General features: G+C 43.4%; 1 protein-coding gene across 2 annotated transcripts in view; it reads left to right on the forward strand.

Annotated features, from left to right (window-relative positions):
• XYLB (xylulokinase) overlaps positions 1-13,830 on the forward strand; it is a 275,014-nt gene that overhangs the window by 9,270 nt on the left and 251,914 nt on the right. For both annotated transcript variants that reach the window (XM_069729772.1, XM_069729770.1), the window contains exon 2: positions 6,318-6,360. The gene's annotated coding sequence lies outside the window, so the exon portion shown is untranslated. The remainder of the gene's footprint in view (positions 1-6,317; positions 6,361-13,830) is intronic.

Consider the following 13,830-nt stretch of genomic DNA (forward strand, 5'->3'; position numbering starts at 1 on the left):
ACACCCGCGGCTGTTAACGTGTTAAATGCCGCTGTCAATCTCTAAAAGTTCTGCTATGTGTAGCACAAGGGATCGGATCATCACATTTTCTAGTCTCCCATGGAGACTATTGAAACAAGTGAAAAGTAAAAGAAATATAAAACTTTAAATCACCCCTCCTTTTGCGCCATAAAAAAACCCAAAAAAACCACATACCGTATTTGGTATTGCCGAGTTTAGAATCGCCCGACCAATCTATCAACATATAAAAATAATTAATCTGATCAATAAACTGCATAACGAGAGAAAAAAAATCAAAACATCAGATTTACATTTTTTGGGGTCTCTGCAACATTGCATCAAAATGCAATAGCACGATATTAAAACATCATATCTACCCCAAAATGATATCGATAAAAATCTCAGCTCACCTGGCCCAAGATCCTTAAAAATGTAGATGATACAGGTCTTGGAAAATGAAGCCTTTTTTATTTATTTATTTACAAACTTGGAATTTTTTATTCACCACTTAAATAAAAAAGAACCTAGACAATACATCACGTGAGCCCGTGGTTTCACCTGCAGACTGACTGAGCTTAGAAGTGATGCCATTTTACTAGGATATAGTGTAATTTTCTGGGAATTCCAGCAGTTAGATCTGTATCATGTAGTGAAGACTTAAGGTACCGTCACACAACGATTTCTTTAACGATATCGTTGCTTTTTGTGACGTAGCAACAATATTGTTAACGAAATCGTTATGTGTGACAGCGACCAACGATCAGGCCCCTGCTGGGAGATCATTGGTCACTGGGAATGATCAGGACCTTTTTTTTGGTCGCTGATCAGCCACTGTCATCGCTGAATCGGCGTGTGTGACGCCGATCCAGCGATGTGTTCACTGGTAACCAGGGTAAATATCGGGTTACTAAGTGCAGGGCCGCTCTTAGTAACCCGATATTTACCCTGGTTACCATTGTAAAAGTAAAAAAAAACCCAAAACACTACATACTCACATTCCGATGTCTGTCACGTCCCCCGGCGTCAGCTTCCCGCACTGACTGTAAGCGTCGGCCGTAAAGCACAGCGGTGACGTCACCGCTGTGCTCTGCTTTACGGCCGGCCGGCGCTGACACAGTCAGTGTGGGAAGCTGACGGCGGTGGACGTGACAGACACCGGAATGTAAGTATGTACTGTTTTTTTTTTGTTTTTTTTACATTTACAATGGTAACCAGGGTAAATATCGGGTTACTAAGCGCGGCCCTGCACTTAGTAACCCGATGTTTACCCTGGTTACCCGGTGACTTCGGCATCGTTGGTCGCTGGAGAGCTGTCTGTGTGACAGCTCTCCAGCGACCACACAACGACTTACCAACGATCACGGCCAGGTCGTATCGCTGGTCATGATCGTTGGTAAATCGTTTAGTGTAACGGTACCTTTAGGGCCTGGGGCGAGCCCCACTGCAACCATGTCACGAGGATTGGTGCAGGGCAGGTACGGACTGGGGCCCGGCATTTGAAATCACGCAGGCCCATGCTGTCCCTGTCTCCGTGGGATATATTACTAATATTACCCTGGATGGAGGAAAGCAAGATTTACCACCACAAGACCAATATTTCTAATGATACCCGTGGCCTGCTGGGGTAAGTGACTTTGTGCTCCATCACAGCTCTTAACAGTATGGGTGTCTTGAGAACACAGATTCTGTGACTCTGTCACCTGAATTTGGCGGGACTGGTTTTGGGTCATATGGGCGGAGTTTTTGGGTGTTTGATTCACCCTTTCCTTACCCGCTGACTGCATGCTGGCTGCAATATTGGATTGAAGTTGATTCTCTGTCCTCCATAGTACATGCCTGCACAAGGCAATCTTGCCTTGCGCAGGCGTGTACTATGGAGGACAGAGAATGACCTTCAATCCAATATTGCAGCCAGCATGCAGCCAGCGGGTAAGGAAAGGGTGAATCAAACACCCAAAAACTCCGCCCATATGACCCAAAACCAGTCCCGCCAAATTCAGATGACAGGTTCCCTTTAACAATGTATCAGACAAGGCGGCCCACGACCAGACAGGCCCTTCTGGCATTTGCCAGATGGCCAGTCCTGCCCTGGTGCGGGGAGTGTCTCATCAGACTAGTGAGCGGAGACACATGGTCCCATAAGACTACGTTCCCACAATGAACTTTTGGTGTATTTTTTAATTGAACAAAAGCTCATCGTGGGAACGTAGCCTTAGGCAGTGGGAGCCGGCTGTCAATCAGCATGACGCCCACAGACACATCCTGTGTAAAGAGCAGCCCGGAAGAGAAGGAGCTGCTCTGTGACAGGACGTCAGTGGAAGACTTGGAGTCGCCGGCAGGGGCGGTCTGTGACCCCTCTGAGCCAGCAGAAACCAATGGCGGCGGGCAGAAAAGGCAGGTAGTCAGCAATTAGCTGCTTGTTAATTTTTAGGCCCATAGTAAATAAAATAGTCGCGGATAATCCCCTATAAGTATGGTGTATGCCTAGACTGGACTCATGAATATTCTGACCACACTGACATGTCCCACATGGGAGATAACCAGGCTCAGTCCAAGGAGCAGAACCTCGAGGTGGAAATAAAAGGTCACATTCCTGCTTCACCGATCCAAATCCTTTAATACAATCCATAGAGACTGAACTTCCTGGCAGCCTCTGACCTCGGATGGTTTTGCTTCTGAGGAAGTAGGTGGTTGTTCAGCTTCTTTGTAGAAGTTGACTTCCAAGAACTTGGGCTTATTTCTACATTTTTCCTGTTGAAATTGTAATCAGAGTTGTAAGCAGTCGTTTTCTATTACAATGCTCTCAGGACTCCTGCAAACTTCTGGCTTATATTACATTTATTTTTAGGCATGTCTTGTTTTAAAATAATAAATAAAAAAAATCATACTGGCTTCCCATCACCCTCCACTGATGCAGTGCAGGGCACTCGGAGAGTGTTGACTATATTGTCCGTCTTAGGACCTCGGAGGTCTCTGATTGTCTGCAGTGGTCAGGTAACCAGAACATCATATCGTTATGTTTCCTTGATGACGCGCTGTTTCAGTCACCTGACTGCTGCAGCCAAACACGTCAGCGCTCCTAAGACAACTGACGGCATAGTCTTTCCTTCCAGAATTGGTCGCCTGCGCTGGATCCATAGGGATGACAGGAGGTGAGTGTGCCACCGAATCTGAGAGAAGCATAATGTAAGGATGGAGACCCTTGATTACTGGGTTGCTTGCTGCAGTTTTGATAAATTCACTGTTTCATAGAATGGTAGAGTTGGAAGGGACCTTAAGGGTCATCTGGTCCAACCCCCTGCTCAGTGCAGGATTCACTAAACCATCCCAGACAGATGTCTGTCCAGCCTCTGTTTGAAGGCTTCTATTGAAGGAGAACTCACCACCTCTCATGGCAGCCTGTTCCTCTCATTGATCACCCTCACTCTCAGTTTTTTCTAATATCTAATCTGTATTTTCGCTTTCAGTTTCATCCCATTGCTTCTTATCTTTCCTTGTGCAAATGAGAATAAAGATGATCCTTCCACACTGTGACAGCCCTTGAGATATTTGTAGACAGCTATTAAGTCTCCTCTCAGTCTTCTTTTTTGCAAGCTAACCATTCCCATATTCTGTAACCGTTCCTCATAGGACATGGTTTGCAGACCGGTCACCATTCTGGTCGCTCTTCTCTGAGCTTGCTTCAGTTTGTTGATGTCTTATTTAAATGTGGTGCCCTGGTTTCACCAGGAGGAGATTACCTCTAGAGGACTAGTAAACCTGCAGCCATGCAATCCTACATATTCATACATGAGCTGAATATAACCCCACTCCCACCACTGATTGGCAGTTTTCTGTGTATACTGTGCATAGCCAGAAAGCTGCCAATCCGTAGTGTGGGCTTAGTTATACAAAACTCCACATTCAGAGGACTAGTAGACCTGCAGCATATAAAGCAGAGATTTTATCAAAACTGTAGCAATCAGCTAAAGTAAGTGACACATCACTGGAATCAGAGTCTCTGCCCCTACATTATGCTGCTCTCAAATGGTGCAGCAAAGAACTGGTGACAGGTTCCATTTAAAAGAGAAATAAAAGTGTACAATGCTGTAAAGAGAAATAAAAGTGTACAATGCTGTAATGCAATAAGATAATAGTATGCAGTTAGATCTCCCTAGTGGAGGCTGCAAACAGTCCATGTGTTATCTGTTACCAATCCCCTGCAACAGTGATTACATGTCTGTATCAGAAAACCAAATCTCCGACCACTAGAACGGTAATTTAAGATATTACTCGGCACAGAATTTGAACCCGATTCACTAAAAGGGCAATGCCATTCGCCCAGATTTATCAGTTTCACAGACCTATAATGACCCATAAAGGCCCATAATGTGATTGAGCATATTGTAAAAAAAAGTTTTTGCCTGCAGGGGTAATTATTTGTTCATTCTGCTTTGCTGTTATAGCGCCGTCATACACCACAGCTCTTTACAGACATCATCATCATCACTGTCTTTGGAGTGTGGGAGGAAACCAGAGAACCCGGAGGAAACCCAGACAAACACGGGGAGAACATACAAACTCCTTACAATAAATATGGGCAGTATGAGCTCATATTGGGCTGTGGGTGCCATACTACAGATCCACACCACAGTACGGCCGTGTGCATGAGGGCTGCATTATTTCTAATTGCCTGGCTGTGATCATGGCTCTTGGTGGTCACATTCACTTGTCATTTTCTTTTCTGGAACTATTGTAGTAGGATTGCCGGCTCTGGACTTAGGTGGGCTCTTGGTCAAGAAAAGTTGGCCCCCTGTAATCCCACCTAGATACTACTATATCATTAGTGTCATATTTTATGTTGCTATAAATTTATTATATTATGTATACATTTTACATTGTTCTTTACAGACATGGGACAAAATGGTTTGTACCCTTCTGTTAAAGTAAGAAAAACCCACAATTGTCACAGACAGAACTTGCAACTGAGAAAAGTAATTTTCAATGTAAATTTACTGAATATCAACTAATAAAAATCAGACATTGCTTTTGAATTGTGATGCAACAGAAAAAATATAATAATTTAAATGGTCTGGATAAAAATGATGATACCCGTGAAAATAATTTTACCATATTGACATGATCAACAAACCACCAAGAAATGTGAATAAAAGACAATATTTTTCAATAAAAGCATTTTTTAATCATACCGTGAGAATAAAACTGACAAGATAAAAAACGTATAGAGGGGATACAATCCTGTATAGTAAGTTTGTAAGTGGGTATAACAAACAGATGGTATTCTCCCGCCATCATATGACAAATTCGGTATTATGGGTGAAGTCCATATACAAATGTGGGTTTAATGGTAAGTCCAAGTGGATAAATAGCTAATCATATATAGGCATCACCATAGAAATATCACTATATGCGGATACATCTATAATAACAGAGAAAGTATGTTACCAGATATGAAAACCCAGGGACTCCAGCCTACGTTTCGCCGGGTAGCTTTGTCAAGGAGCGTGAGAGGAAAGAGCAAGAGAGGGTGTTATATACATCACCCCAGCCAATAGAGAACATCCATGGAAAAAAAGTAGATTTAGGATTTAAATAAGCATCTCATAGGCTGACAGGAATGTACCTAAGGGACAAAGATACTACTCCAGGTGATGGTTAAATAAATAAAATATGTGTAAAACGTTTTTTTTATCCTGTCTGTCACAGACAGTTTTATTCTCATGGTAATATAAAAATATGCTTTTATTGAAAGACCTTTTGGTGTTTATTCACATTTCTTGGTAGGTTTATTTAACTTGTTTGTTAAATATTCACACACTATATGTGTAATAAATAAGTTATTTTTCGGGCGTTATTGACATGTTAAACTAAGGTGTGTCCTGCAGGCAGCATCACGGGTGTTTACAATCTTGTAATCAGTCAGTCTGGGTCTTTGAAGGGAGAAAAGTAGTGACTGTGCAGTTTGGTATCATGGTATGGACCAAAGAAAGCTAAGGAGAAAGTTGTCTCAGGAGAAGAGAAAGAAAATTCTAGACAAACATGTTAAAGAAAAAGGGTATAATACAATTTCAAAGAGCTTAATGTTCCTGGTTTTGGCTTAAGAATGCCGACCAAATACTGAGCGTGTGAACTTAGCCTTACAGTGACTCTTGTGGGATTTTCTTACTTTACTAGATGGGCACCAAAAATTTTGACCACGTCTGTACTATATTATTATTTCAATATTTTATACTGTTTTATTCTATCATAATTTTTGCCATATGTTCTATTGTTATATATTATTAATGACTACTTGTGTTCTGTGGTCTCTGCTTTAGGAGTGCAGTGATGATCCAGCAGCATCATACGGTGAATGTCCAGGTGAGCATGCCACACGCCATCCCGGCTCATAAGATAGTCCTTATGCTGCCAGTCCAGGGCTACTTCTTTTATGTGGGTCTGATTGCTGAATGCTGCCTGTCTGATAACGCCCTTAGAGACTTGGACAGTGTTAACATTTGGTGAAGTATACAGATAGTATTTTACTCCTGTAAATGAAAGAAAATTACATAGAATTATAAACTTAGGAGCTGAGTCATCAAACAGTTTGAAAGATGTGAGAATTTTATCATTTTCACACAAGCTCTGACAATTTTTTGAAAAACAGCAGTGGACATGACAGTCTGGCAGTTTTATCAAAATTTACGCCACAATTGTTGCCTCTTGATGAATTTGGCGCATCTTGCTCCGACTCACTGTAGATCAAGAATGGCGCAGAAAAAGTCAGTCTTGATGAATTTCCTTTTATGCATCTATTTTTGTACAGCCGATATTTCATTGCTGCAAGTAGCTGAGATGAAGATGGATACTGATATAACTCATGTAAGGCCGGTTTCACGCGTCAGTGGCTCCGGTATGTGAGGTGACTCCCATAGGGGTGGCGCCACATATTCATGACTAATGGGCGGCACCACGTGACCGCTCATACAGTAGAAGGTGCGGCGAGGACAGGACGCTGCGAGGGAGCCGGGTGAGTATTTTATTAACAGCGGGCGGGCGCACATGGGTTGGGAGGGGGGTGGGGACAGGGATCTCTAGTTTAAACACGAAAAGAAAAAAAAAAGAAAAAAAAAAAAAGGATTTTTCATATCTTCTTTCCAGCGAACGCTGCTGGAGAGAAGATATGAATGGCGGCTTCAGCACCAGATGCAGGGGACAGCGCTTATCTCTAGCGCTGTCTCCTGCACGCTCCGTGTGGTACCCAGTCGGCACACGGGCGGCACACGTGTGCCACACGGATGGCCTACGTGAGCTCACAGACACGGATCACTCCGGTACCGATTTTTTCGGTACCAGAATTATCTGGACGTGTGAGACTGGCCTAAGGCATTTTTTTTGCATGATGAGTTGTAAATTTGAGTGACAGTCTCCCATTTTACCATGCCATATCCTGAAAACAAGAAAAAAAATCTAAAGCTGGTTTCACATTTGCGGGTGTGTCCACAGCGATTCTGACGCATACAACCGCATGTGTCTTGATTTCCTATCTTTAACATTGTAGACGCAGGTGCATGTGTTCACCCGCATTTGCTTACACATGTGTTTATTTGCGGCGGGGCGTGGCTAACGCAACATGTTGGAATTTTTGAGGCAGCAAATTTCCGGCAAATATGTGCAGGCCTGCGCATGCAGATGAGTGCATTAAAAAAATGGATTACTGTCTATGGGAACGCATGCGTACGCATGTCTTTGCGTATGCATGTGTTTGATGCGATTGCGTACTTTGGACTGCGCATGTCCAGGAACTAATTTAGACATGGCCATCGAGACACACCCTCCTGGAAATATCAAACACATGCGCATAAAAAGCGCAAACGCATGTAAAAACGCATACAAACGCGATTTTTTGCCGTCAGGCGTAAGCTGACGCAGATAAAACGCTGCGTTATCCAGTAGAGACACTGAGCTGTATGTGATTGCTAAGCTCAGGCTCAGTGTCTTGCGGTGAACTCCTTTCACCTCACTGACGTCATCGCAAGCGTGAGAATGTTCTCACTCTCGCGGTGCCACCTGAAAGGTCCTGGGAATTCACAGCCAATGAACTCCGTTCAACTCACTAACATCAGCCAAGCACCGTTAGGTGCACTGCAAAGAGTCGGTGCACCAGAGACAGGAGCAGAGCGCAGGGGGAATCAGCGCGAGCTAACGATATGGTGTATAGGATGTTTGTATGTGTATAGCAGGCTATGTGGGGCTCATGCTTTCTACAGGAGGCTATAAGGGGTTCACGCTGTATACAGGAGGCTATGTGGGGCTCAAGCTGTATACAGGAGGCTATGTGGGGCTCATGCTGTATACAGTAGGCTATGTGAGGATAAGGCTGGGTTCACACTGCGTTCTGGCAGTCCGTTGGACTACGTTACACCGCGGCATAAACGCGGTGTAACGTAGTCCGTTAAGGCCGCCATTAATTCACAATGGGCGTGCGCTAGGGATGTGCCGTCATTGAGTGACGGACCCCGAGACGCGGGCTGCAGCGTTTCCGGGTCCGTCACTGCTAGCGCAGATAGTGCTAGCAGATGCTCTATCTGCGCTAGCGCGATGGAGAATGTCGGCACTTGCGTCAGCAGCCCGTTCACGTGTGTGTTGAACGGGCGGCTGTTTAACGCAATGTGAACCCGGCCTAACAATTGTGATGGGAGTGCTGCTTTAGCCAACTGTGGCCGTGCAGATAGACACCAATGTAAACATTGAATAAGCTGTGGCATGAGTGCTGCAGCCCCTTCAGACAACTATTCAGCAGGGATGCTGACAGTCATTCTCCCAGATGGCTTATTCTAATACGAGACCATCTATTCCTAGAAAACCGCTATAATTCAATAATAAAAATGGCATTCTTCCCTTTGTCTATGGAGGAAACTCGGAACACTTTAATAATATTTTAACAAACTACTTTGTTTAACCCCTTTCTGACATCGGACGTACTATCCCGTCCATGTGGGGTGGGCCCCTATGGCCATGGACGGGATAGTACGTCCAGCGCGATTGGCGGCGCTCACGGGGGGAGCGCGGCCGGGTGTCAGCTGCCTATCGCAGCTGACATCCGGCACTATGTGCCAGGAGCGGTCACGGACCGCCCCCGGCACATTAACCCCTGGCACACCGCGATCAAAGATGATCGCGATGTGCCAGCGGTGCAGGGAAGCACCGCGCAGGGAGGGGGCTCCCTGCGGGCTTCCCTGAGCCCCCCGCAGCAACGCGATGTGATCGCGTTGCTGCGAGGGTCTTACCTCCCTCCCTCCCTGCTCGAGCCCCGGATCCAAGATGGCCGCGGATCCGGGTCCTGCAGGGAGGGAGGTGGCTTCACAGAGCCTGCTTAGAGCAGGCACTGTGACGGCTGCAGCGCTGCATGTCAGATCAGTGATCTGACAGAGTGCTGTGCAAACTGTCAGATCACTGATCTGTGATGTCCCCCCCTGGGACAAAGTAAAAAAAAAAATTTTCAAATGTGTAAAAAAAAAATAAAAAAAAATATTCCAAAATAATGAAAAAAAAAAAAAAATATTATTCCCATAAATACATTTCTTTATCTAAATAAAAAAAACAAAAACAATAAAAGTACACATATTTAGTATCGCCGCGTCCGTAACGGCCCGACCTATAAAACTGGCCCACTAGTTAACCCCTTCAGTAAACACCGTAAGAAAAAAAAAAAAAAAACGAGGCAAAAAACAACGCTTTATTATCATACCGCCGAACAAAAAGTGGAATAACACGCGATCAAAAAGACAGATATAAATAACCATGGTACCGCTGAAAACGTCATCTTGTCCCGCAAAAAACGAGCCGCCATACAGCATCATCAGCAAAAAAATAAAAAAGTTATAGTCCTGAGAATAAAGCGATGCCAAAATAATAATTTTTTCTATAACATAGTAACATAGTAACATAGTTAGTAAGGCCGAAAAAAGACATTTGTCCATCCAGTTCAGCCCATATTCCATCATAATAAATCCCCAGATCTACGTCCTTCTACAGAACCTAATAATTGTATGATACAATATTGTTCTGCTCCAGGAAGACATCCAGGCCTCTCTTGAACCCCTCGACTGAGTTCGCCATCACCACCTCCTCAGGCAAGCAATTCCAGATTCTCACTGCCCTAACAGTAAAGAATCCTCTTCTATGTTGGTGGGAAAACCTTCTCTCCTCCAGACGCAAAGAATGCCCCCTTGTGCCCGTCACCTTCCTTGGTATAAACAGATCCTCAGCGAGATATTTGTATTGTCCCCTTATATACTTATACATGGTTATTAGATCGCCCCTCAGTCGTCTTTTTTCTAGACTAAATAATCCTAATTTTGCTAATCTATCTGGGTATTGTAGTTCTCCCATCCCCTTTATTAATTTTGTTGCCCTCCTTTGTACTCTCTCTAGTTCCATTATATCCTTCATGAGCACCGGTGCCCAAAACTGGACACAGTACTCCATGTGCGGTCTAACTAGTGATTTGTACAGAGGCAGTATAATGCTCTCATCATGTGTATCCAGACCTCTTTTAATGCACCCCATGATCCTGTTTGCCTTGGCAGTTGCTGCCTGGCACTGGCTGCCCCAGGTAAGTTTATCATTAACTAGGATCCCCAAGTCCTTCTCCCTGTCAGATTTACCCAGTGGTTTCCCATTCAGTGTGTAATGGTGATATTGATTCCTTCTTCCCATGTGTATAACCTTACATTTATCATTGTTAAACCTCATCTGCCACCTTTCAGCCCAAGTTTCCAACTTATCCAGATCCATCTGTAGCAGAATACTATCTTCTCTTGTATTAACTGCTTTACATAGCTTTGTATCATCTGCAAATATCGATATTTTACTGTGTAAACCTTCTACCAGATCATTAATGAATATGTTGAAGAGAACAGGTCCCAATACTGACCCCTGCGGTACCCCACTGGTCACAGCGACCCAGTTAGAGACTATACCATTTATAACCACCCTCTGCTTTCTATCACTAAGCCAGTTACTAACCCATTTACACACATTTTCCCCCAGACCAAGCATTCTCATTTTGTGTACCAACCTCTTGTGCGGCACGGTATCAAACGCTTTGGAAAAATCGAGATATACCACGTCCAATGACTCACCGTGGTCCAGCCTATAGCTTACCTCTTCATAAAAACTGATTAGATTGGTTTGACAGGAGCGATTTCTCATAAACCCATGCTGATATGGAGTTAAACAGTTATTCTCATTGAGATAATCCAGAATAACATCCCTCAGAAACCCTTCAAATATTTTACCAACAATAGAGGTTAGACTTACTGGCCTATAATTTCCAGGTTCACTTTTAGAGCCCTTTTTGAATATTGGCACCACATTTGCTATGCGCCAATCCTGCGGAACAGATCCTGTCGCTATAGAGTCCCTAAAAATAAGAAATAATGGTTTATCTATTACATTACTTAGTTCCCTTAGTACTCGTGGGTGTATGCCATCCGGACCCGGAGATTTATCTATTTTAATCTTATTTAGCCGATTTCGCACCTCTTCTTGGGTTAGATTGGTGACCCTTAATATAGGGTTTTCATTGTTTCTTGGGATTTCACCTAGCATTTCATTTTCCACCGTGAATACCGTGGAGAAGAAGGTGTTTAATATGTTAGCTTTTTCCTCGTCATCTACAACCATTCTTTCCTCACTATTTTTTAATAGTTTTTATCGTATAAAAACGCCAAATCATAAAAAAAATGATATAAATGAGGTGTCGCTGTAATCGTACTGACCCGAAGAATAAAACTGCTTTATCAATTTTACCAAACGCGGAACGGTATAAACGCCTCCCCCAAAAGAAATTCATGAATAGCTGGTTTTTGGTCATTCTGCCTCACAAAAATCGGAATAAAAAGCGATCAAAAAATGTCACGTGCCCGAAAATGTTACCAATAAAAACGTCAACTCGTCCCGCAAAAAACAAGACCTCACATGACTCTGTGGACCAAAATATAGAAAAATTATAGCTCAAAATTTGGTAACGCAAAAAATATTTTTTGCAATAAAAAGCGTCTTTCAGTGTGTGACGGCTGCCAATCATAAAAATCCGCTTAAAAACCCACTATAAAAGTAAATCAAACCCCCCTTCATCACCCCCTTAGTTAGGGAAAAATTAAAAAAATGTATTTATTTCCATTTTCCCATTAGGGTTAGGGCTAGGGTTAGGGCTAGGGTTAGGGCTAGGGTTAGGGCTAGGGTTACAGTTAGGGTTTAGATTACATTTACGGTTGGGAATAGGGTTGGGATTAGGGTTAGGGGTGTGTTTGGATTAGGGTTTCAGTTATAATTGTGCCTAAACAGTGGAAACCCCACATCAGGGGCTCTCCAAACGTGACATGGCGTCCGAACTCAATTCCAGCCAATTCTGCGTTGAAAAAGTAAAACAGTGCTTCTTCCCTTCCGAGCTCTCCCGTGTGCCCAAACAGGGGTTAACCCCAACATATGGGGTATCAGCGTACTCAGGACAAATAGGACAACAACTTTTGGGGTCCAATTTCTCCTGTTACCCTTGGGAAAATACAAAACTCGGGGCTAAAACATATATTTTTTGTGGGAAAAAAAAAGATTTTTTATTTTCACGGCTCTGCGTTATAAACTGTAGTGAAACACTTGGGGGTTCAAAGTTCTCACAACACATCTAGATTAGTTCCCTGGGGGGTCTAGTTTCCAATATGGGGTCACTTGTGGGGGGTTTCTACTGTTTAGGTACATTAGGGGTTCTGCAAAGGCAATGTGACGTCTGCAGACCATTCCATCTAAGTCTGCATTCCAAATGGCGCTCCTTCCCTTCCGAGCTCTGCCATGCGCTCAAACGGTGGTTTCCCCCAACATACGGGGTATCAGCGTACTCAGGACAAATTGGACAACAACGTTTGGGGGTCGAATTTCTCCTGTTACCCTCGGGAAAATACAAAACTGGGGGCTAAAAAATAATTTTTGTGGGAAAAAAATTTTTGTTTTATTTTTATGGCTCTCCATTATAAACTTCTGTGAAGCCCTTGGTGGGTCAAAGCGCTCAGCACACATCTAGATAAGTTCCTAAGGGGGTCTACTTTCCAAAATGGTGTCACTTGTGGGGGGTTTCAATGTTTAGGCACATCAGTGGCTCTTCAAACGCAACATGGCGTCCCATCTCAATTCCTGTCAATTTTGCATTGAAAAGTCAAACGGCGCTCCTTCCCTTCCGAGCTCTCCCATCCGCCCAAACAGTGGTTTACCCCCACATATGGGCTATCAGCGTACTCAGGACAAATTGTACAACAACTTTGGGGTCCAATTTCTTCTCTTACCCTTGGGAAAATAAAAAATTGGGGGCGAAAAGATAATTTTTGTGAAAAAATATGATTTTTTATTTTTACGGTTCTACATTATAAACTTCTGTGAAGCACTTGGTGGGTCAAAGTGCTCACCACACCTCTAGATAAGTTCCTTAGGGGGTCTACTTTCCAAAATGGTGTCACTTGTGGGGGGTTTCAATGTTTAGCCACATCAGGGGCTCTCCAAACGAAACATGGCGTCCCATCTCAATTCCAGTCAATTTTGCATTGAAAAGTCAAATGGCACTCCTTCGCTTCCGAGCTCTGCCATGCGCCCAAACAGTGGTTTACCCCTACATGTGGGGTATTGGCATACTCTGGACAAATTGTACAACAATGTTTGGGGTCCATTTTCTACTGTTACCCTTGGTAAAATAAAACAAATTGGAGCTGAATTAAATTTTTTGTGAAAAAAAGTTAAATGTTCATTTTTATTTAAACATTCAAAAAATTCCTGTGAAGCACCAGAAGGGTTAATAAA

The sequence above is a fragment of the Ranitomeya imitator genome, chromosome 6 (genome assembly GCF_032444005.1).
Source record: "Ranitomeya imitator isolate aRanImi1 chromosome 6, aRanImi1.pri, whole genome shotgun sequence".
NCBI lineage: Eukaryota > Metazoa > Chordata > Amphibia > Anura > Dendrobatidae > Ranitomeya > Ranitomeya imitator.